Genomic DNA, 26,874 nt, shown 5'->3' with positions numbered 1-26,874 from the left:
TGCTTTTGCAGATTTTCTTTTTCTGCGGGACTTTGCCAAGTTCTTCCCGTCAACGATTGTTCAATTATATTATTTAAGTAGATACATGGTGCTTCTCCCTGATTAGGCACGTCACCGATCAACTCTAGAGGTCATTCTCTCATTTTTCTTTACCAATTTGGAGTGACTTACATTTCAAAATAAATCTATGGAATTCGGTAGCGAGAGGGTAGACTGACCCATAGAAATCTGAGGAAAATATCTGTCCTTCCAATGAAGTGTCCCATGACTAAGCCTAACCTCAATCAGAGCTACTTAGCAAATACATTATTTCATTCCTGCTTTTCCAGGTAACTTGAATTCAGAGGATGTTGATGATCATGGATTTCCATTGGAGTTGGGCATGATTATGCTTGGAAAAGTACGACAGTCATTTGAGGTTGCTTTCCGCAATCTGGCTGGCCAGCATCTCCCCCGTTCTTAGCACCTACGCAGGCGGATTAGAAGGTTTAACAAGTTTGTAACCAATACAGCCGGCCACCTTACGAACGCAGCTTCAACAGCCATCAAGTCCTGAAGTTATACTTGAACGCGGAGCTTCTGGCCGAAAGTTGTGACTCCACAACGGCGTCACAGGAACTCCTTCATAAACTATATCAGCAAACCTGTCATTCATAACCACCACATACGTTTTATTTCTAAATTCACTGTGCTGGCGATTACTTTGTTGTTACCACCACCTTGTTTAAGGAGGATTAAGTGAATTCCTTATTCAGTGCATTAGCTTACATGTTATTTATTGTCTTTCAACTTTGTGTGACACAGCGTCCGAAAATATGCCCTCGTAACGCGAAACTATGGAGCCCACAATTAGGATTTTCCTGCTGCCAACCATTAGGGTCCATTCTAGCAATCTGCTTATTTAAAAAAACACATATAACATTCATATGAAAACAAAACATATCATGTAAAGAAGCAATCAGCCTTTGTCAATCTCTGGCTTTTTGAAGAAAAATATGTCAGATCAGGTACCTTTTTCTTTTGCATTAAGTTTTTCTTCTGTTCGGGATTACATGATAAACAAACCAAAAATTGTAGGATTAAACAACATTTTTCTCGAGTGGGAGGAGTTTCGTTATTGGTTTGAACACTTTGCCAACTTGGTGCCAAATCGATAAATTTAAAAATAGTCATCATTCCGTTAGTGTGCAGGATTCAGCAAGAGCTGTGCCAAAAAACGCCAATAATCATGATGCATGGAGCGTCGGAAATTCATCCTGCCCTCTATTGGAAGATCGGGCAGTTTTTCTGTCTGCCCTGTAGTTGCTTTTATAAAAATTTACAGAAGCAAATGTGGACTTAATGCCAAACAATGTGCGCCTGAATTGTTGACTTCACGTTTTAACGAAAATGAAAGTAGTTGCTTAATGGTTCAAAATAATAAGGCATGTAATCTAAAGCGACACCAGGAATATTTTGCTCACCTAGGTCTTTTAGAGCTTGTTGACAGTCGCTTAGCTCTGTAGTTCATAAAAATGATGATCCACACTGAAGTATCACCAAAACTGTGCAGTATCCCCCTTCCCAACTATCTACATGATATGCATCAAGGATCTAGCCCTGAGTGGCCAGGGCAAATCTTCAAAGTTTTCAGATTTTACAGGGCTATGCATTGCAAGGAAGATGGTGAAATACGTCAAACTGACGCAGATGGAATGGTGGGATTCTGAGGAACTATTGCAGTTGAAATTAGTAGAGAGAGGCATGAAATGATACATTTTGATAGGAAGAGTTAATGAACAACTTGTGGTAGCATTCCAAAGGGGATTGACGCTGCTGATGGGGATTTGGGAGTATAAGAGCACAAATGGTTGCAATTTGCAGGGCAGATTGAGAACGCTGTCACTAAGCCAGATGAAATCCTAGGCTTCATAAGCAGTTGAATAGGAAGCAAAGGAAGCAAGTTATGGTAAAACTGCTTAACCACTAGTTTTATTTCAACTAGGGAATTGTATCATACTTTGGACACCATAGTTTAGGGAGAAGTGAAGGCATTAGTGAGGTTAGAGAGCGAATTCATGGGAATGTTTCCAGAGATGATTGTTTCTTCTAGGTGGAACGATTGGAGAATTTAGAGCTGTAGTACATAGACACAATATGATTGAAAGGAGATTTTATGGGGCTTTTCAAATTCACCACGTGGCCTGTTCATGTTAGGCAGGCATAGACTGTTACCATCTGGAATGGTCAAGAACCGGAAGACATTGATTTAACGTCAACTGACAGAAAACCAAAGGGGACATGGGGAAAAAAATAAATGTGCAGCTCGTCATTGGGTTCTTAAATGCAATGCCTAAGAATGAGCTCGGCGACGGGACAATCGTAGCTTTCAAAAGGAGCTGGGCAATTCTTTGAATAGCCAGCAAGTTTCAGCGCTGCATGTGAAGTTCGGGAGCAGGGAACACCCCAGTTATTTACCTAGTGATCTGCATCTGACGCGAAGAGCCCAATGGCCTCTTTCTGTGCTGTAACCGATCTATGACAAGCTCTATTATTTGATTATGTTACAGATGTTTAGTTTCTCTTCGGGAAACATGGTTTTCTCCCACATGGTTAACTTTATTGTAATAACCCACAAGTAGTCGTCCTGCGAGCAACTCTTTCTTCAGATTTGGTGGCAGAAACTTTGCTGATAGAGATTGAAAGTAGACTGTTGACAGGAAAGGACAATTTCCATGTATATAGTGACTTAATGCAGGAAAACAGCAAAATTGTTTCCACGGAAACAGTTTCGACAAAACTGGAGGTCATGCTACATGTGGCCACATTGGGACACGTGATTAATGGTTTGCAGATAATGTTATTACTAGCTACCCCTCACTAACGAGGACGATTGCCTTTCATGAGCCTGCGATGGCTGATGATGCTGATTCCGGACCTGCAGACTTCATGTACCCAAGGCATTTGTTGCATTGTTAGGTGTCAGGTCGTCTATCATAAATTCGGGTCATGCTGTTTTCCTCTGGCCTCTCTTGTTTTCCTAATCATTGTGCAGTTGTTCGGACACAGATCGCTCTGGTCCTTCCTTTAGGGCCTGGTGCCGTTTGGCTTAATCCATAAACCGATTTCACTGAGTTGACAATGTGAATAATTCATTTTCTTGTGCAGGAAGAAATAAATGATGCGTACAGGAAAGTTACCAGAATGCTCATGGGGGAGTTTAATCTACATGTAGATTGGCTGAAGCAGATTTTCAGATGCTGTCCTGGAGCATGACTTCAGACATTGCAGTAAGGACTATTTCTTAGAACATGTTCGTCCTAGGGCCAGCCAGGGAGCAGGCTATCCTGGACCTGGTGATGAGCAATGACACAAGGATAGTCAAAAACCTAATGGTACAGCGCCCTCTAGGCGACAGCGATCATGACATTTTAGAATTTCATTGTCACTTTACAGGGGGAAAATGTGAATTAAGATTAGTGTTGTGAACCCGAATGAAGGTAATTAGAAGAATATGAAACCAAAACTAAATAACCTGAAATGGGAAAATAAGTGTAAAATGCAGTGCATTTTAAGGAGGCATTTCATAGGTCTCAGGAAAAGTTTTATCCAGTCTGAAATAAATAATCTTGGAGAAGCAATAATGATGCAAGGCTGCATAAGTAAGTTAAATATAGTATCAAACTGAAAAAGTAAAAAACAGTCAACATTTCAAAGATTAGTATTATGCCTGATGATTGGTCACATAATTTGAACAAGTGAAAAAATAAAATTAAGAAAAATAAAGAAAGAAATCAAATAAAGAGGGAGAAATAGAAGGTTGTTGAAAGCTAACTGGTCATATGAAAACAGAAAGTAAGAGTTTCTACAAGTGTGTACATTTGAAAAGTGGAACGGAAGATAGCCTTCATCATTTAGAAAGAGAGTCTGGAGAACTGATGATAGTAAACATGGAAAGGGCAGAGCCGATGGGCAGGTATTTTGTGTGTACATTCATGCAGAAGGTTAGGGAAACTACCAAAATATACTTGAAAATCAACAGATAAACGGGAGGGAATACATTAAAATAATCACTATCGCTAAGGAAAAAATATTGTGAAATCTATTCGATCTAAAGGCTGATAGGTTCCCAGGGGCAGATTGCTTGAAACCCCGGGTAGATAAAGAAATGTCTAAAGTGATCGTAGGTGAGTTCATTATAGTCTTCTAAAATCCCTTGGATTATTCAAGGGCTCGAAGGGATTGAGAAAATGCTAATGCAATGCCGTTCCTCAAGAGAGTGGAAAACAGAAACCTGGAAAATTAGCCTAACACCATCAGAGTGAAATTGCTGGAATTCATTATTAAGGAGGTTATAGCAAGATAACTATGACGTCCTAATTTAATAAGGTATTGTCGACATGTTTTTGCGAATGGGAAATCGTTTTGAACTAAATTGTTGAAGTTGCATGAGGTCGTAACAAACAAGGTGGACAAAAGGGAACCTGTGGATTTGGTGTACTTTGATGTCCAGATGACATTTGTTAAAGTGCCACTGCAAAGGTTGCTGGACAAGATATAACCAAATGGAATGTGGTGTGACATAATAGCATGGGTCAAGGATTGGTGTGGAAATAGGAAGTAGAAGGGGTAATTCGATCGTTTTTGTTTTCCCGGACAAAAACAAGTGAATGCCACAAGTATTGCTGTCGGATCCGCTACTATGTACAAGCTTCATCAATGCTGTCGATGAAGGCAACGAATGTATAGTGATAAATTTGCCCATGATACCAAGATGGGTGAGAAAGTAAGTTTTGAAGAGGAGTTGGAGAGCTTGCCAAAGCACTCTAAGTGAGTGGAAAAAATGTGTAGATGAGTATAATGTTGAAAAATGTGCACTTGTATACATTGGCAGGAAGAGTAGAAAAACAATATAAAAAAAAAATGTGCGAGATTGCAGAACTTGCTGACACAGAGGGAGTTGAGTCCCCTGCGGTGCGAATAACAAAAAAACAAAATCATTACAATGCTTTTAAAGCAAGTGATTCGGAAGGCAAATGGAATGTTGCCATTTATTACAAGGGGGATTGAGTTCAACAATATGGACGTTTAAGGCATCTGATGAGGCCACACCTGCAATGTGGCTTCGACTTTTGGCCTTAATTGAAGAGGCATATATAATTACATTAGAAGCAGTTCAGATAATGTTCACCCGACTCATTTCTTAGATGAAAGGCTGATCTTTTGTAGAAACGTTGAACAACATTGGTCTTTACCGATTGATGTTAAAACAACTGAAATGTGATCTTTGAGAAACATGTAAGTTCCTAAGAGGACATGATAGAGTAGATAGCCAGGAGGATGTTTCAAATTGTGGGAGAGACTAGGAGCAGGGAGCACCGTTTAAGAATAAGAGGTCAATAATGTACGACGGAAATGAGGAGAAATTCTTCCCCTCAAATAGTGTTTAATGGTGGAATTTTATTGCACAGTAAGCAATGGAGACTGAGTTATCGAATCTAAGCAAGGCAGTTAGAAAGACTTTTGATAGACAGGGACATTATTTGCTAAGTTATTCGATGGCAAAGTTGAACTGTGAAGATAATCCAATCCGCCATGATGTTCCTGAATGGTGGAACAGCTCTGAAGGGCAGGATACCCTACTCCTGCTCCTCATGCACCTCTGTTCGATAAGCCATCTTTGGATTTGGGGATCTTAAGTTCCATAACCAAGGTTCTTCCTGCTAATCAGGTTCAGCACAGGCTAAGACACGTGTGCAGCCTACCTCCACATTACACAGACATTATGCACTTCTGCAGAGAGGTAAAAAATGCTGCAACTTTCTAAGATCGCCCCCTCTACAAATTAAGTTGCGGACTGATCAGCGAAAAAGCTGCAAATGAGCAGCATATCGCTTAGCCTCGTGGACATGGATTCGCCAATAACAAACAAATGGGCTGTATAGATTTGGTTGAAGAATGGCACCTGTGATGCTGGGAATCTCAGGAATTGGCCAAAATGGGTCACCCATTCGGCAATTCTGGAAGACGTTGAACAATGCTTCAATCTTGCCTTTTGCACTGTTGTAATGGGATACTCAAACAATGACAATGGAATGGTTGTGGAGCCTCCATCTCCAGTCAGTAGGTTAATTGCGCAGCACCATCCACGATTCTCTGTGATAGGACTTCAGAGCGTAGTTCTGATACGTTGATTCTGCTACCCCTTAGCTGTGTCTATCACATCCTGCATCTGCTGGATGGCATATGGAAGCACTCGTGGCTTGTAACTTCACCAGGTGTGCAACTCATTGTTATGTACGCATGGCGCTACTTCTGCCATGTCCTGCTGCACTTATCATTGAACCTGGGTTGCTTCCGTCACGTGATAGTAATGGTAGAATATGGGATACGCTGTATCAAGGGTAACATTGGATGGCTGACTAGAATTTAGCTGCTGCTGATGTTCCACTAAACCTCGTAATTCCCCGTTTTGAGTTGCTTCATCAATTGGTAATCTATCCACTTTAGCCACATGGCAATGACACACACCATTATTGAGAATACCATCATTATGCAAACGGTGCTTTTGTCTCCACGAGGACTGTGAAATGGTTATTCGTACCAATACAGTCTTGGGCAGATGTATCTGCGATAGGTAGATTGGTGAGAAAGAGCTCAAGTAGTTTTTTTTGCTGTTGTCGATTCCCTAATTTTCTACCGGAGGCACATTATAACCTCTATGTTCTTTTTAAGTCCGCCATCTCGGTCAGTAACGCAGCCAAGCCACTCTTGGCAATGGGTATTGAAGTCATCACCCAAAGTGCATTCTGTGTTTTTGCCACACTCAGTGCTTCTTCCATTGGTGTTCACAATGCATGAGCAGAGGTTCATCAGCTAAGGGACAGCTGAAGGAGTAGCCGGTGGCAATCAACACGATGCATCATTTCCCATGTTTCTCTTGTTGTTATTGAACGTTCTGTGGTCAGCAATCAATATTGATGCCCCCCAGTGCAACGACTTCTAAAACACTATGCTACATTCTGCTGGCTCAGGACAAGGTCAGCCATCGTGATGGTGGTGTCTGGGGCATTGTCTTTAACAGATGCATCGGTGAATATGAATGTGCTGGACTGTTTCTTGACTGGTCTCTGAGGTAGCTGTCCCAACTTTGACATAACCCTATAGGGGACTCAACGTCGATATGAATGAGTTTGCCATTTCTGTTTCCGGTATCCAGGTCAATGCGAAGTCGCCCTGGTCGGCTGTATGGCGAAATGGAAAGAACAATTTAAAAGAAAGTTACTTTCTCTTTGGTTGCATCTTATGCCTCACTACATTGCTCATCGAAATGCAACGACTGCAGGTAATTGTGGCACGAATGTCTCCTTGTCCAAATATGTTTAAAAAGACGTATATTCTGATAATTGATGAATTGAAGGCAAAATAACAAAATACCTACATGAACATTACGCTTTTATCGTAATCAAATTTAAAATTAAGCGAGATAAAGCGTTGCACTGACAAATTGTTAACTGTATTCTCTTAAACGTAATTTTGAAGTAGTGATTTAAAGGAGGGGAGATGAAGTGAAGGAAACGTTCAGGGATGAAATTCCAGAGAAATGGCACAGAGGAATGTTTGCACATTCTCTGAAAGCGGGCAAAGAATGTGCAATCTTGGAAGTGCAAGATGTCTGAGTTGCAGTAATGCAATCACTCAGGGGTTATGGCCTGAAAGTGTTAACTTTTTTAGGGATTGTAAGGGCACGAATGTATTAGAACAAACGGACGTCGGATTTTGTTGTCAAGATCAGCATTGATGGCCCTTCCACAGTTCCGGTTCACAAATTTGTGGTGAATTATTGCCTTGAGCTGTTGCAGTCCCTATGGCAAAGGCACATCCATGGTCCTGTTCGCAGATACCATTTTGCTTTCAAGGCGATTTACGAGGAAGGAACAGTGATACATTTCAAATCATCACGATGTATGACCTCAGGAGGAGATGGTGGGCAGGCTTTGCGTATGGATGAGTTGAGCTACCCGTTGTGGCATTCCCAGCCAGTGACCAGAGTTAAGTTTATTGTCAAACCCTCGTTTGCCTGCATCAATTACAATACAAAGCCATTTCTACCAGAGCTTCTTTTTTTTATGGCACTGTGAATTTCAGGTTCCAAAATATGCATCCACCTACCATTCTTTACTTTTTCTGCAAAGCAGATTAATGATGGATAACCATGAGTAGAGTGTGCACAGGATCGTTAGCTAAGAGCATGAAACTAATTTGCACTTACACTAACATTGCTCAGTATGAGTAACTAATAATTAACTCAGAATATGGAACATATACTGGTTTGGTAGAGAAAAAAATTGAGTATTGCTGAGAAAAGCGACATGATGCCAACGGTTTCCATCTTGCTGTCATCAGGAAAATTTACAAGAAGACGAAATTGTAAAGGGAACAACAATTCACACTGCTTTAGAAGAGAGTTCTGAATTGTTGCCAAATAGTCGATGATTGGTCGAAACTTTTCCATGGACAATGCGCTAGCACAGGACTGTTAACTGGCAAGCTTTGTTTATATTCAAACCACGGAGGTCAACTCTGATTTGTCAAGGACTTGTCCTGGTGAATCAACTAGGGAATTCCTGCCCCCAGCTCTTTTGATCTGCTAACGGCTAGAGACTATATATATTAAGAAGCAGCATCTTGACCTTTGCAGAAAAAGGGAGAATGGACACACATTGCACATTTTAAAACAAACGTAAGTTTAGGAGAGAGCCATTGCATACTCTGGAGCCAAAATTCTGGAGACAGCAGATACCTTCTTCACTATCAACAACACACACAATATTTGTGCCATCTACAGATTTCCCAGTCATCACTCCCTCATTTAAGTCCAAATCATTTATATATACTGCAAATAGCAAGGGTCCCAAACCTGATGCTTGTAGAAAGCCATTAGAAACGACGTTCCATTCGCAAAAAACAAACATTCATCGCTCATTACAACTTGCTTATTGTTGCTCAGCCAATTTTGGATCAAAAGGAAAACAAAAAACCCTGTAAACAATGATAATTTACTTTTTGACCGCTGTGACACGGGGGAGCATGTCAAACGCCTTATTAAAATCCACGTGGATAACATCCACCACATTGCCATCAACGAACCTCCTTGTTATTTACTTTATAAAATTCGATTAATTTAGTAAGGTAAAATGCCCTCCTAACAGAACCATGCTGAATATCACTGATTAATCCGGACGTTTCTAAGTGACAGTTTATCCTGTTTGTTAGACATCATTATAATAAATTGCCTGACACCAAAGTCAGGCTCATTGGCCTATGATTATTTGGCTTGTCCACCAAGCCATTTAAAAATAATAGTTCCACTTTCGCCGACACCCAACCCTCTGTTACCTCGTCTATATCGAGTGGGGAATGGGAAATCGCACTGAGAGCATCGGGCATCTCTTCACTGGCATCCTGTAACAGCCTGGGGTACACTCGAAACAAAGATAAAAACAAAAAAACACTGCGGATGCTGGAAATCCAAAACAAAAACATAATTACCTGGAAAACCTCAGCAGGTCTGGCAGGATCGGTGAAGAAGAAAAGAGTTGACGTTTCGAGTCCATCAACTCTTTTCTTCTCCGCCGCTGCTGCCAGACCTGCTGAGTTTTTCCAGGTAATCCTGTTTTTGTTTTACACTCGACGCAACCCTGGTAATTTATATACCTTCAAGGATGCCAATCCCTCCAGTACGCCATCTCTCATTATGCTTATTTTACCTAAAACTTCACACGCCTCTTTAAATGGAATGTCTGCATCACCTCTCTCCTGAGAGACGCAAGAGGACAAAAACTCATTGAGGACCGTGCCTACAACTTCTACATCAATTCAAAAGTTGTAATGTACATCGCTGATAGGCCCTAATCTCTCCATAGTTATTTTCTTGCTCATAATGCACTGGTAAAATACCTTTGGGTTTTTTTTCGATTTTACCTTCAAATGCTTTTTTGTATCCTTCCTTAAAATACGTATGTTTTTTTTAATTTATCCCTGTACTTTGAATATTCCTCTAGATTTTCTAATGTATTCAGTTTTCGGTGCCTGTCATAATCTTCCCTTTCCTGCTTCATGTCACACTGTTTGCTTCTGGTAACCAGGAAGCCCTCTAGATTTGGCGTTGCCACCCTGTTCTTTGTGGGGAACACGTCTACACTGTGCCGGTAGATTCTTGCATTAGGGCGCCATCCACTGATTTAGCACTGCTTTACCTTTGAGTGGTTATATCCGGTCCACTTTCGCCAGTTTATCTCACAGCTTTGTAAAAATTGTCGTTCCTCAATTTAAGGTTTATACTCCTGTTCTGTCTTTTCCCTTTTTCATAGTGATTTTAAATCATGATCCTGAAAATGGTCCTCCACTGCCACTTCATGCACTTCCCCAGCTTCATGCCCTAAGATAAAATCTTAAATTGTGCATCGTCCTTTTGGCTTGTTATGTACTAGCTCTAAAAAAAAATACCTTGAACATTACAATGGTGTGCCCTTTGTTTCCTTCACAATGTTCGTATCCGAAATGATATTTGGGTGTTGAGGTAACCAACGATTAACGCTAATATTTTTATTTTTCACACACAGATTTGCTACATATTTGCTCTTCTATTTGGGGTCTACAGTACGCACCTGTGAGAGGATCTTTTTTTTTCTGAAGCCAGCCCACGTGGTCTCAGTTGATGCTTCATTCACTATATCATCCTTCTCAGAGCTGTACTTGATTATTTAACCAATAATGCTACCCCCACCTTTTTATCCTCTTCTTTATCCTCCCTGAAATTTGTGTATAGTGTGATAGTGAGCTGCCATTTCTACCCATATTAATCCATATTTTCTTTAATGCGATTAAATCATGCTACCATGTGTCGCTCTGTGCCCGACCATTATGACCAATAGGCAGACTCTTGTCTGCTTGCCAGTCAACCAACACCTTTTTCTCATGCAGGATAAATGGTTGATTCTTTTACAATTTGGTCATTTGAGAATTGCGCTCACCAGTGCAAGATGGAAAGTTTCGACAACTTGACTCTTTATTTCAGCAACATGGAACACATTGATCAAGATACGTAATATTGTTCATTTGTTGTTTGTGTCTGCATGGTGTCTATTCATGTGTAAAAAAATAAAATATGTTGTGAAATTCCTCCTTACCACTCACTCGAGCTTAATGTCAAAGTCAGAACAACACCCTTGCTGCACTGGAAATCTAAGAACCTTTTTCACCATCCTTGCATCAGTTTCCCACATTTATCCAGACTGTGCCAGACAAAGTACCATTTTGATTTGAGCATTTTATTCATTGAGGACTGCTCCAGCATGAAGCTTGAACTGCAGTTACCAAATGGCTAACCTTGAACAATATATTTTTAACACTGCGCCAGCGACAGGCACCTAAAAACGTTTTTTATTATCAGCGCCACCTGTCGACACTTCCAATTTTTCCAAACGGTATCAGTTAATTATCGGTAACTAAGAAAGCTATAAATCATAATCGACATCGTGGGACAGAGATTAGCATTGAGGGCAAAACCCTGATGTGATGGTATCAAGACAGCTATAATTGTCCATCCTTGGGGAACGTGATGATTCTTGATTTTCTTCAAAAGTGCAAAACGAGTAATCAGTACTGTGTTGGTATAACTTTTGCATTGTAGGTAATGAACTTCAAACTGGCAGCGATAATAAAGGAGCGACTGATTGACTTTGTGTGCCGTTTAGCATTGTCAGATGTAGTCAATTACTTTCTACTGCTTCAAAATGGCAAGGGATGTGGGCATTACGTGCTCGGCCACCATTTATTCCCCACCCTTATTTGCCCATGAGAAGGTGATTCTGAGCTGCCCGCTTTAAACGCTGCAGCCCTTGTGGTGTAGGTATACCGAGAGTGTTGTTAGGGAGGGAGAGTCAGGATTTTGACCCAGTGAAGGAGCGGCGATATATTCCACGAGTCAGGATGGTGATCGGCTTGGACTGGGAATTGCTGGTCGTGGTGATCCCTCGTATCTGCTTCCCCTGTCCTTCTAGATGGCAGTGGTTATGGGTTTGTTTGGTGCGTCCTAAGGACCCGTTGTCCAGCTGCCGTTCAGTTTTGCTCCAGCACCAAAGATGAATTTCTGTACAATAGATTGAAGTTAGTGCAGCATCTTTATGAGCAATTTATTTAATGCACCACTAATTATTTCCCACGTCGGTATTATGACCAGTGATGACTATTTCCGAGGACATTTGCGCACCTTGCCTATTTCAAGGCTAAATGACATTGCAATAGTTCCATTGATTAATAGAACTCTGCTTCAGGGATTGTGCAATACATTTCAAACCCTGTCCGATTGAATGGAAAACACGATACTGAGATAGCAAAAGTGGTTTTCTCACCGAACTCTTTCAAGCCATTTTGACAGTCGTTTAGCTCTGCAATGTAGAGGAGGAGCACTGATAACACTTCAGCTTCAAATGGTATTTTGCTGTTTTTATCCCCACCCCCCAAATCCTTTCTAATGCATGGCAATATATGTTAAAACTGTTTCTATTTTCCCAAATGTTCAAACGTTGACTTGGTGAAATGTTAATTCGTCACACCTGCCTACAGTGACTCGTATACCCACAAATGCAGATTAACGTGACATTTATGCTTTCCTATTATAACTCTCCATATTTGAAGCTTGGTTAGGAAATGTTGCATTTGGCTCCTGTGGAGCTTGAATGCTGTCATAGAGCAGTTGCGCGGCGTCGCCAAATTCTTTTCGCTAAACGTTATGCAACTCTCTGTAGTATGCATATTTCGATACTTCATTTGTAAGTGTAAAGTAAATTCACTATTTAGTGGCGAATCATAGTGTTGGAGAGGATGATGAATGACGTCACTCTGATGCGGAAAACGTGCTACATTCTTATGTCGTGAACGTTCAGACAAGCTTTGAACTTTATAAAGTGAACCGAACACGGTTGTGTTTATATTTTGATCGACGGTATAAAAGGGACTGCTGATGGACATGTTGCTGCTAATTATACACAACGGCTAAGATGCTGTTCGATTGCAATCAATGGGCAATAAAGTTGATTGATGTGTAAACTAGGCGTGGATATTAGTATCACTCACATCAAACTATGGCGCAAACAAAAAGTAAACACAGAATGTGCAGCAAAGGAAAAACTACATTCGACCAAATGAGTTAAAGCCAGCAATTAGGAAGCATTAGTACTACCTCCCACTCAAGGTAAAGCCAAGCCATAAGAAAAATATCCGATTGGAATTCCGCTCATTGGATTCTTTTTAAAATGTCCCTTAAATTCAAATGGCCAGGATGTGATAGCGAATTACAGATATTGGACACTCTGAAGAAGTTCTTTGGAGAGAGTGTTAAATTTCTACTTATCACCCATGAGTTTAGAAATCTCCCACAGGTGGCAATAGTTTTGCTATATCTATCATTCGCAATGTCTAGTATGCAGGTGCAGTAAGTAGTTAGGAAATAGAAGAGAATGTTATCGTTTAGTGTGAGGACAATTGAATTCAAAAATAGAGCGCTTATGCTTCAGTTGTATAGATCACTGGTTAGACTACATCTGGAACACAGTTTATTGTATTGCTGTACTTTTTAAAAAATGTTCTAGAAAGGCTTCCGAGAAGCTTTGCTAGACTAATAGCAGGAATGGGTAGTTCTTTTTAAGAGGAAAGGTTGAAAGCCCATGCTTGTGCCGGCTGCAATTTAGAACAGGAATGCACAGCTTGATGAAACAGGTAAGATCATTAGTTAACTTGACAGGATAAATGTGGTGTGGATGTTTCCCCTGGTGGCAGAGTGTACAACTAGGGTTCACTATTTAAAAACAAGGAGGCACTGATTTTAGACAGAGATTACGCTTTCCCCCCTCTCTCTTAGAGGGTCGTGAATATTTCGAACTTTCTTCCTCTAAGGTCAGTGGAAGCACTTTCTTTAAAAAGTTTTATCGTGAGAGGTAGATAAATTCTTGATAAGCAATGGGTGGAATGTTTTCGTGGTAGCTGTGAATGTGGACGTTACAATCAGATTAACCGTGATCTTATTGAAAGGTGGAGCAGGCTCGAGGGGCCGACTGACCATCCCCTGCTTCTAATTCGTATGTGGCACGTTTGCCAGGCCAAGGGATGAGGCAACTTCTAACGTAGACAGGAACCTTCCTTCGTTATTTTGTACAATTCGTTATGCCAAAAGACTTTAGAAAGCAATTATCACACATTTACCGTTTGGGTCTGAATGCTGTGAATTGTTTATCGAATTACCTTTCTCATTTGCTTTGAGTTTTTCATCTGTTATGGAGTTGAAGATAAACCAGAAACAATTGGAAATAATCAAAGCCTTTTTCCTGTGTGGCAAATTCTTCTACATTGTTTTGAATTTGTTGGTAAGGCAGTAAAATGCACATTACCAATAATAATTGGTGGTTTCTAATTCGCTTCATCGGTCATATTACCAACATTGAATTTCCACCCATTAATCTTGAACTCCTTGCACCTTTATTTAAAATATCGAAACTTCGGCCTCAGCTGGCATATTTTCCCCTAGAGAATCTGAACTTCGACGGCAAGAACGAAGATATACTCGGTGAAATGTCCAGCATCGAGATTACAGTCGCAAGTGAATTCGGACATTCTGCTACAGAGTTATTTAACGCCCTGTGGAACCAAATAGCAATTGCTCTTTCAAGAGGAGATAGGCAAAAATCGTACGTGATGCAGAAAACAATTCTCTCACCGAACTCGTTCAGAGATTCTTCGCACTTGCTCAGATCTGCAATTCAGAAAAGCAACAACCTCATCGCTCACTTTAAAATTACAACCTCAGCTCTCACGTTAAAATTACAATATCAACGTTCACGTTAAAATTACAATCTCCGCGCTCACGTTAAAATGAGCTTTCTACAAAATACTTAATCAGAAATAAAGAAATGCAGCTCTCCGTTGTGAATAACCTGCATTGTGCCAAATTATTCAATGAATGATATAATCATTCATGGGAAAAGTCCTCATTGAGAGCTCAATGGAGAATAATATATCATGGCGTTTCATGGTCGATTGACTAAGTGCAGTATTGCTTACATTAATTTAGACCTTCTGTGGTACAAAAATATTCCAGTTATACACGGTACTTCGCTATTACCGAGGCCGAAAAAAAGATGGAGCTGTGAGGACATGCTGGCGGTTATAGATAAAACATTAATAAGGCCATGTGAAACACTTGGCCCCACAATACAGGAAAAATGTGACTGTGCTGGAGGGGAGAGAGAGGGCGTTTCCAAAGCATTGCACTGATGAGAAGGTTTTGCTTATGAGGAAAGATTACATTGGCTAACTTTCCATTGAACAGAATAGACTGAGTGGTGGTCGAATTGAAATGCAAAACTTTATGATGGGTTCTGATGGGGAGCATAGGAAGGCGCTATTCCCATTCGTATTGCAGTCATTAATAGAGGGCATACATCTATTGTAACAGGTACAAGATTTCGGATGGATTCAAGGGGACTTTGTCACATCGAAAGCCGTGTGGATCTAGGCATCACTACATGAAAGAGCCGTTGAAACAAAAACCCTCACAACGTCAAGGACGTACTTAGAAATGTACATGAAGTGCATAGATGGTTGGAATCAAGAGGGGACAGATCGCAATCCAGATATTGAAACAGCGCGACAAATGTTCGAGCCCCTTCTGGACATTTGATGGAAAATCAATAGAATTTACCAACTCATTGAATGAATAAATTTAAAAATGAAACTGCAGACTGGACTTAGCAAAGGTTCCAATAAAATATTACTGAGTTTTGTAAAAATCCGCCTGATTCACTAGCATTATTAATGACAAAATGTACTTTCAATACCTCATCTGGAGTGCAAGCATCTCCAGCCCCACAGAGATACGATTTAATATTAAATGCCGGCTTAAATGGCCCTGCACGCCATTCAGTTGCAGAAGAAACCAAAAAAAGAATAAAAACAGGGGGACTACCCATCATTGACGTAGGCGTCAAAAAATGCAATGTCACACACAGCCCTGCTGGTCCTGCAGAATCCTGTTTGCGAGCATATCAAGTGTTCAGCCAAAATGGGGAGCGGTGTCTCACAGGATAGTCAACCAAAGGCCTGCAATAGCAATAATCCTGGGATCGTACCATGCATCCAATGTAACAGACAACATCGTCAACATCCCTTGACCTACCCTGTTCCACTTCCTGGACAGACACACCAGATGTGCTGACGCACAGGTACATTGTCTGGAGCAGGAGTGCCTGGGCGTCCAGAAATGTTGCTCCAGGGCCAATAAAGAGCCATGATATCTGGTCCAATATGTGCAAGAAAACATCCTGCTTATTGTGACCAATACTGTCTCTAAGCTAATGAATTAGCACTCATCCATCTAGAAAAGCATTTGAAAGAAACACTGACGAGGGTAAAATGACACAAGATGCTCTTGGTGGGGGACTTCGCTATCCATCACAATAAATGGCTCGGTACCACCATTACCGGCCGAGCTGGGCGAGACCTCAGTTACATTTCTTCCAAGCTGGGTGCAGCAAATAGTGAGGGAACCAAATGGCGGGAAATACTACGAGGCTTTGTTCTCACCAATCTGCATGTCTCAGATGCATCTGCCCTTAACATTATTGATAGGAGTGATCATGACAAAGCAGTGTTACCAGCGAAAACGAAACGTTCTGATTCAATGAACAGAGTGTGATTGGAGCAACATGAAGTCAGGCATATAATGAGATGTCAACCCGGTGATGTAGTGACACGTGCATATCACCATAAAAACTGCAGAAGCAGCAATAAATAGGCAGAGCTAATCAATCCCACAACCAACATATGGGATGATACATATATATATATATATATATGTGTGTACATATATAGATATATATATATTTGCCATCGAACCTAGACACAATCCATCAATCCCCCTTATCCTTTCTGTGGATTCCTATGATTTTTGGATTGATATGTTTTGAGTACCTTCACAGGAGAAGGTTGGAACAAATTTACATTGCAAATTACATACTGGATATTATGAATTGTGACAAAAGTTTCGATCAATGAGTTAGATGTTAAGGCGTGCCTTAAAGGGAGAGCGAATTGTGCAGAAGTATTGAGACTTCGGGGTAGGTGATAGCTATCCGTTTAGTAATGCGGTTAATACTGACTTGAAGGATCTGGACGATGTCAGATACATCAAAGATAAAGAAATTATAAGTTTTTAGAAACGTATTTTTTGCCCTGTTATGAATTAGTATTGACCATAAAATTCGATGGATCAACCATAATAGTCACGTGACTGCAAAGGCCTCCCAGAGGCTGGGAACTCTGCAGGAATAACGCTGCACCTATCTCCCCAAAACCTGTCCACCACTTTCATGAAACAACATGAGTGTGTTCGCACATTACCGGTCGATTAGTTGCATGCAGCTCAAACATTACTAATGAATCTCGACACATTCGAAGGCCAAGCACATCCCGCACCCTCTTTCCCGATCTCCACCTTATCCACCTCTTTAAAGTTTACTGATATCCTGTTGTGGCACAGTGACAACAGTGTTAACAATCTGCAAGATGTACTGCAACAACCCAAAACTTTCCTTTGAGAAAATCTACGAAAATCTCGAACTCTACCACGAGAAAGACAAGGACAGCAGATGTCCGGGGGCATCAAAACCTGCATATCCGTGCTCAAGCCTCACACCAACCTGACTTGCAACTTTATCGCCACTCCTTCACTGTTGCTCACTCCATATCATGGAACTTCCAGTTGATGGCACTGTGCGTGTACCAAGGCCACAATTGGACTGCAGCATTTCGAGAAGGCGGCTCACCATCGCCTCCTCGAGGGCATTTAACGAAGGGAAATACATGTATGCATTTCCAGCGATGCCTCCAAAGCAAAGGCGAATATAATTATAAACGTAGTGCAGGTGAAAGCCCCAGAAGGAAGGGCTGGATTTGACTGCAAGGATGATATTCCTCATCATGAAAGCAATAATATTGCAGATGCTGGAAAGTTGAAGTGAGAACAAAAAATGTTCTCTAGAATAGTGAGATGTGAGAGTTTCAACATTATTTCAATTTCAGCACGTTTCCCCCTCTCCCTCCCACCCACCCTCCCGGTTTAATATACAGAATTTACAGTACAGGTCAAGGTATTCGAAAAAGTGGATTAAGTCCTTCCATGCGCTCCATATTTCGACATACTGCATTTCATATTACCCATATGTAATGCTGCGCTCTTCCTCCAGAAGCGCCTCCTTAACCTACCCAGAAATTACAGCAGAATATTTACCTCAGCTGATCCTTGTATCATATTCATAAAAATATGACGTCTAATTTGGGCCACAATTTTGTACTCCATTTTAAACAAGAGCAGAGTGCTGGGGTTGCAGTAGCAACACGTGCGAGGCTGGCATCGGTCACCTTCCTTGAGTACAGGTTGGGAAGCAACATACAGAGACATCACACTGAATCTACCCGAGACGTTCATCCAATAGTTGCATGGCATGCATTAGGATATTTTTCTTGCATATTAGACATACTTAAAAAATAAGACATTGCATAATTCCATCTTTAACGGCACAATAAGTCTAAATTAGTAACATGCACCGTGCTTGAATTTGCAAATTAACTTGCACAACCGTGAAACCAAATGCTTTTGCAGCTTTTCTTTTTCTGCGGGACTTTGCCAAGTTCTTCCCGTCAACGATTGTTCAATTACATTATTTAAGTAGATACACTGTGCTTCTCCCTGATTAGGCACGTCACCGATCAACTCTAGAGGTCATTCTCTCATTTTTCTTTACCAATTTGGAGTGACTTACATTTCAAAATAAATCTATGGAATTCGGTAGCGAGAGGGTAGACTGACCCATATAAATTAGAGGAAAACATCTGTCCTTCCAATCAAGTGTCTCATGCCTAAGCCTTTCCTCAATCAGAGCTACTTACCAAATACATTATTCCATTCCTGCTTTTCCAGGTAACTTGCATTCAGATAGTTTTCATGATCAAGGATCTACATTGGAGTTGGCCATGATTATGCTTGGCAAAGTACGACAGTCATTTGAGGTTGCTTTCTGCAATCTGGCTGACCAGCATCTCCCCCGTTCTTAGCACCTGCCGCAGGCGCATTGGAAGGTTTTTCAAGTTGGGAACCAATACAGCCGGCCACCTTATGAACACAGCTTCAACAGCCATCAAGTCCTGAAGTGAGACTTGAATGCAGAGATTATGGCCGAAAGTTATGACTCCACAACGGCGTCACAGGAACTCCTTCATAAACTATATCAACAAACCTGTCATTCCTAACCACCACATACGTTTTATTTCTAAATTCACTGTGCTGGCGACTACTTCGTTGTTACCAGTACCTTGTTTTATGAGGATTAAGTGAATTCCTTATTCAGTTCATTAGCTTACATGTTATTTATTGTCTTTCAACTCCGTGTGACACAGCATCCAAAAATATGCCCTCGTAACTCGAAACTATGAAGCCCACAGATAGGATTGTCCTGCTGCCAACCATTAGGGTACGTTGTAGCAATCTGCTTAGTTAAAAAAACACATAAAACATTCATATGAAAACAAAACATATCAAGTAAAGAAGCAATCAGCCATTGTCAATCGCTGGCTTTTTGAAGAAAAATATATCAGATCAGGTACCTTTTTCTTTTGCATTAAGTTTTTCTTCTGTTCGGGATTACATGATAAACAAACCAAAAATTGTAGGATTAAACAACATTTTTCACGAGTGGGAGGAGTTTCGTTATTGGTTACAACACTTTGCCAACTTGGTGCCAAATCGATAAATTTAAAAATAGCCATCATTCCGTTAGTGTGCACGATTCAGCAAGAGTTGTCACAAAAAACGCCAATAATCATGATGCATGGAGCGTCGGAAATTCATCCTGTCCTCTATCGGATGGTCGGGCAGTTTTTCTGTCTGCCCTGTAGTTGCTTTTATAAAAATTAACTGAAGCAAATGTGGGCTTTTTGCCAAACAATGTGCGCCTGAATTGATGACTTCACTTTTTAACGAAAATGAAAGTAGTTGCTTAATGGTTCAAAATAATAAGGCATGTAATCTAAAGCGACACCGGGAATATTTTGCTCACCTAGGTCTTTTAGAGCTTGTTGACAGTCGCTTAGCTCTGTAATTCATAAAAATGATGATCCACACTGAAGTATCACCAAAACTGTGCAGTATCCCCCTTCCCATCTATCTACATGGTATGCATCAAGGATCTAGCCCTGAGTGGCCAGGGCAAATCTTCAAAGTTTTCAGTTTTTATAGGGCTATGCATTGGAAGGAAGATGGTGAAATACCTCAAACTGACGCAGATGGAATGGCGGGATTCTGAGGAACTATTGCAGTTGAAATTAGTAGAGGGAGGCATGAAATGATACATTTTCATAGGAAGAGGTAATGATCAACTTGTGGTAGCATTCCAAAGGGGATTGACGCTGCTGATGGGGATTTGGGAGTATAAGAGCACAAATGGTTGCAATTTGCAGGGCAGATTGAGAACGCTGTCACTAAGCCAGATGAAATCCTAGGCTTCATAAATAGTTGAATAGGCAGCAAAGAAAGCAAGTTATGGTAAATCTGCTTAACTGCTAGTTTTATTTCAACTAGGGAATTGAATCATACTTTGGACACCATAGTTTAGGGAGAAGTGAAGGCATTAGTGAGGTTAGCGAGCGATTCCATGGGAATGTTTCCAGAGATGATTGTTTCTTCTAGGTGGAACGATTGGAGAATTTAGAGCGGTAGTACATAGACACAATATGATTGAAAGGAGATTTGATGGGGCTTTTCAAATTCACGACGGGGCCAGTTCATGTTAGGCAGGCATAGACTGTTCCCATCTGGAATGGTCAAGAACCGGAAGACATTGATTTAACGTCAACTGACAGAAAACCAAAGGGGACATGGGGAAAAAAATAAACGTGCAGCTCGTCATTGGGTTCTTAAATGCAATGCCTAATAATGAGCTCGGCGATGGCACATTCGTAGCTTTCAACAGGGAGCTAGGCAATTCTTTGAATAGCAAGCAAGTGGCAGCGCTGCATGTGAAGGTCAGGAGTTTGGAAACAGCCGATCTATTTACCTAGTGATCTGTGACAGACGTGAAAACAGATAGTAAGAGTTTCTACAACTGTGTACATTTGAAAAGTGAAACGGAAGTTCGCCTTCGTCATTTAGAAAGAGAGTCTGGAGAACTGATGATGGCAAACATGGAAATGGCAGAGCCGATGGGCAGGTATTTTGTGTGTACATTCATGTAGAAGGTTAGGGAAAATTTAAAATATACTTGAAAATCAAGAGATGAACGGAAGGGAATAAATTAAAATAATCACTATCACTAGGGAAAAAATATTGGGATATCTATACTATCAAAAGGCTGATAGGTTCCCAGGGGCAGATTGCTTGAAACCTCGGGTAGCTAACGAAATGCCTGAAGTGATCGTAGGTGATTTCATTATATTCTTCCAAAATCCCTTGGATTATTCAAGGTCTCGAAGGGATTGGGCAAAAGCTAATGTAATGCCGTTCCTCAAGAGAGTGGGACACAGAAACCTGGAAAGTTAGCCTAACACCGTCAGAGTGAAATTGCTGTAATTCTTTATTAAGGAGGTTATAGCAAGATAAATATGACGTCCTAATTTAATAAGGTATTGTCGACATGTTATTGCGAATGGGACACCGTGTTGAACTAAATTATTGAAGTTGTATGATGTCGTAACAAACAAGGTGGACAAAAGGGAACCTGTGGATTTGGTGTACTTGGATTTACAGAAGGCATTTGTTAAAGTGCCACAGCAAAAGTTGCTGGCCAAGATATAGCTGCATGGAATGCGGTGTGACATAATAGCATTGGTCAAGGATTGTTGTGGAAACAGGAAGTAGAAGGGGTAATTCGATCGTTTTTGGGATCCCATAAAAGAACAAGTGAATGCCACAAGCATTGCTGTCGGATCCGCTACTATTTAAAAGCAGCATCAATGATTTGGATGAAGGCAACGAATGTACGGTGATGAATTTGTCCATGATTCCAAGATGGGTGAGAAAGTGAGTTTTCAAGCGGAGCTGGAGAGCTTGCAAAAGCCCTCTAAGTTAGTGGACAAAATGTGTGGATTAGTATAATGTGGAAAAATGTGCTCTTGTATACATTGGCAGGAAGAGTAGAAAAGCAATTTAAAAAAAAAATGTGAGAGATTGCAGAACTCGCTGACACAGAGGTATTTGAGTCCCCTGCGACGCGAAAAACAAATAAAAAATCATTATAATGCAGTTACAGCAAGTGATTCGGAAGGCAAATGTAATGTTGGCATTTATTAAAAGGTGGATTGAGTTCAACAATATGGACGTTTAAGGCATCTGATGAGGCCACATCTGGAATGTTGTTTCGACTTTTGGCCTCAATTGAAGAGGCAAATATAATTACATTAGAAACAGTTCAGATAATGTTCACCCGACTCATTTCTGAGATGAAGTGCAGATCATATGTAGAAACGTTGAACAAGATTAGCCTTTACCGATTGAGGTTAAAACAACTGAAGTGTGATCTTAGAGAAACATGTAAGTTCCTGAACGGACTTGATAGAGTAGATAGCCAGGAGGATGTTTCAAATTGTGGGAGAGACTAGGAGCAGGGCGCACCGTTTAGGAATAAGAGGTCAATAATGTACGACGGAAATGAAGAGAAATTCTTTCCCTCAAATAGTGTTTGTGGTGGAATTTTATTCCACAGTAAGCAATGGAGATAGAGTTATCGAATTTATGCAAGGCAGTTAGAAAGACTTTTGATAGACACGAACGTTATTTGCAAAGTTGTCTGATGGCAAAGTTGAACTTTGAAGATAATCCAAACCGCCATGATGTTCCTGAATGGTGGAACAGCTCTGAAGGGCAGGATACCCTACTCCTGCTCCTCATGCACCTCTGTTCAATCAGCCATCTTTCGATTTGGGGTCCTTAAGTCCCATAACCAAGATTCTTCCTGCTAATCAGGTTCAGCACAGGCTAAGACACTTGAGCAGCCTACCTCCACATTACACAGACATTATGAAATTCTGCAGAAAGGTAAAAAATGCTGCACCTTTCCGAGATCGCCCCCTCTACAAATTAAGTGCGGACTGATCAGCGAAAAAGCTGCAAATGACCAGCATATCGCTTAGCGTCGTGGAAATGGATTCGCCAATAACAAACAAATGGGCTGTATAGTTTTGGTTGAAGAATGGCACCTGTGATGTTGGGAACCTCAGGAAGTGGCCAAAATGGGTCACCCATTCGGCAATTCTGGAAGATGTTGAACAATGCTTCACTCTTGCCTTTTGCACTGTTGTAACGGGATACCCAAACAATGAGGATGGAATGATTGTGGAGTCTCCATCGCCAGTCAGTAGCTTAATTGCACAGCACCATTCACGATTCTCTGTGACAGGACTTCAGAGCATAGTTCTGATACGTTGGTTCTGCTACCACTTAGCTGTGTCTATCAAATCTTGCATTTGCTGGATGGCATATAAAAGCACTCGTGGCTTGTACCTTCACCAGGTTTGCAACTCATTATTAGGTACGCATGGCGCTACTTCAGCCAAGTCCTGCTGCACTCATCATTGAATCTTGGTTGCTCCAATCACATGATAGTAACGGTAGAATACGGGACGCGCTGTGTCAAGGGTAACATTGGAAGGCTGAATAGAAATTTGCTGCTGCTGATGCCCCACTAAACCTCGTGATTCCACATTTTGAGTTGTTTCATCAATTGGTAATCTATCCAATTTAGCACCTTGGCAATGACACACAGAATAATGGAGAATACCATCAGAATGCAAACGGTGCTTTTGTCTCCACGAGGACTGTGAAATGGTTATTCGTACCAATACAGTCATGGGTCATGTAACTGCGATAGTTAGATGGGTGAGGAAGAGGCCAAGTAGTTTTTTTTGCAGTTGTTGATTCCCTAATTTTCTACCGGAGGCACAGTATAACCTCTCTGTTCTTCTGCAGTCCGCCAACTCGGTCAGTAACGCAGCCAAGCCACTCTTGGCAATGGGCATTGAAGTCACCACCCAAAGTGCATTCTGTGTTTTTCCACGCTCAGTGCTTCTTCGATTGGTGTTCACAATGCATGGGCAGAGGTTCATCAGCTAAGGGAGAGCTGAAGGAGTAGCCGGTGGCAATCAACAAAATGCACCATTTCCCATGTTTCACTTGTTGCCATTGAACATTCTGGGGTCAGGAATCAATATTGATTCCCAACAAAGCAACGTCCTGTAAAGCACTATGCTACCTTCTGCTGGCTCAGGACATGTTCAGCCATTGTGATGGTGGTGTCTGGGGCATTGTCTTTAACAGATGCTTCGGTGAATATGAATGTGCTGGACTGTTTCTTGACTAGTTTCCACGGTAGCTGTCCCAAGTTTGACACAAGCCTATGGGGGACTCAAGAGTCGATATGAATCCGTGTTCCATTTCCGTTTCCCGTATCCAGGTCAATGCAAAGTCGCCCTGGTAGGCTGTATGGCGAAAGGCAAATAACAATTTTAAAGAAAGTTACTTTCCCTTTGGTTACATCTTATGCCTCACTACATTGCTAATCAAAATGCAACGACTGATGGTAATTGTGGCACGAATGTCTCCTTGCCCAAATATGTTTAAAACGACGTATAATCTGATAATTGATGTAGTGAAGGCAAAATAACTGAACATTTACATGAACATTACGCCTTTATCTTAATAAAAATTAACAGTAAGCGAGATAAAGCGTTGTACTGACAAATTGTTAACTGTATTCTCTTAAACGTAATTTTGAAGTAGTGATTTAAAGGAGGGGAGATGAAGTGAAGGAAACGTTCAGGGAAGAAATTCCAGACAAATGGCACAGACGAATGTTTGCACATTCTCTGAAAGCGGGCAAAGAACGTGCAATCTTGGAAGCGCATGATGTCTGAGTTGCAGTAATGCAATCACTCAGGGGTTGTAGCCTGGAAGTGTTAACTTATTTAGGGATTGTAAGGGCACGAATGGATTGGAACACATGGACGTCGGATGTTGTTGTCAAGACCAGCATTGATGGCCCTTCCACAGTTCCAGTTCACAAATTTGTGGTGAATTATTGCCTTGAGCTTTTGCAGTCCGTGTAGCACAGACAAATCCATGGTGCTAGTCGCTGAAACCATTTTGCTTTCAAGGCGGTGACGAGGATGGAACAGTGATGCATGTCAAATCAGCACGGTGTATGACCTCAGGAGGAAAGTGCAAGCGGTTGATTCCCAATTGCTTGCAGCTCTTGTTATTCAAGATGGAAACAAATTGGCGCTTTTGGAAGGTGCTGTAGAGGTCCCCTGGTGGGTTGCCTTGGTGCTTCTCGTCGATGCAACGTATTGCAGCCACGAGGACCTGGTGCTGGAGGGAATCAATTTTCAAGGTTATGACTGAGATTTAAATCAAACCGGCTGTTCTTTCCTCTATTATGTCGAAATGTTTCAGCATTGCTAACCTGGCCCTTATCCACTAGAGCGTGCACTTTCACATTGTATTGATAACTTATCCCTTGGAGATGATGGGCAGGCTTTGCGTATGGATGAGTTGAGCTACCCGTTGTGGCATTCCCAGCCAGTAACGAGAGTTAAGTTTATTGTCAAACCCTCATTTGCCTGGATAAATTACAATACAAAGCCATTTCTACCAGAACTTCTTTTTTTTTTTGGCATTGTGAATTTCAGGTTCCAAAACAGGCATCCACCTACCATTCTTTACTTTTTCTGTAAAGCAGATTAATGACGGATAACGATGAGGTGTGCGTGCACAGGATCGTTAGCTAACAGCATGAAACTAATTTGCACTTACACTAATATTGCTCAGTTTGAGTAACGAATAATTAACTCAGAATATGGAATATATGCTGGTTTGCTAGAAAAAAAAACTTGAGCATTGCTGAGAAAAGAGACATGTTGGCAACAGTTTCCATCTCGCTGTCATCAGGAGAATTTACAAGAAGACGAAATTGTAAAGGAAACAACAATTCACACTGCTTTAGAAGAGAGTTCTGATTTAGTTGCCAATTAGTCGATGATTGGTCGAAACGTTGCCACAGTCAGTGCACTAGCAAATGACTGTTAACTAACAAGTTTTGTTTATATTCAAACCACGGAGGTCAACTCTGATTTGTCAAGGACTTGTTCTGGTGAATCACCTAGGGAATTACGGCCCCCAGCTCATTTGATCAGCTAACGGCTGGAGACTATACATATTAATCAGCAACATCTTGGCCTTTGCAGACAAAGGAAGAATGGACACACATTGCAACTTTTAAAACAAACAGAAGTTTAGGAGAGAGCCATTGCATTCTCTGGAGCCAAAATTCTGGAGACAGCAGATGCCTTCTTCACTATCAAAAACACGAACAATATATGTGGCATCTAAAAATTTCTCTGTTATCACTCCCACATTTAAGTCCAAATCATATATATATATACGGCAAATCGCAAGGGTCCCAAACCTGATCCTTGTAGAAAGCCATTGGAAACGACGTTGCATTCGCAAAAAAAAACCAAACATTCATCGCTCATTACAATTTGCTTAGTGTTGCTCAGCCAATTGTGGGTCAAAAGGAAAAAAAAAAAATCACCTTCCCCTGTAAACAATGATAATTCACTTTTTGACCACTCTGACACGTGAGAGATTGCCAAACGCCTTATTAAAATCCAGGTGGACAACATCTACTGCATTACCCTCAACGAACCTCCTTGTTATTTACTTCAAAAAGTTCGATTAATTTAGTAAGGTAAAGTGCCCGCCTAACAGAACAATGCTGAATATTACTGCTC

The sequence above is a fragment of the Cetorhinus maximus genome, chromosome 33, assembly GCF_964194155.1.
Source record: "Cetorhinus maximus chromosome 33, sCetMax3.hap1.1, whole genome shotgun sequence".
NCBI lineage: Eukaryota > Metazoa > Chordata > Chondrichthyes > Lamniformes > Cetorhinidae > Cetorhinus > Cetorhinus maximus.
Note: the sequence above shows the minus strand (reverse complement) of the source record.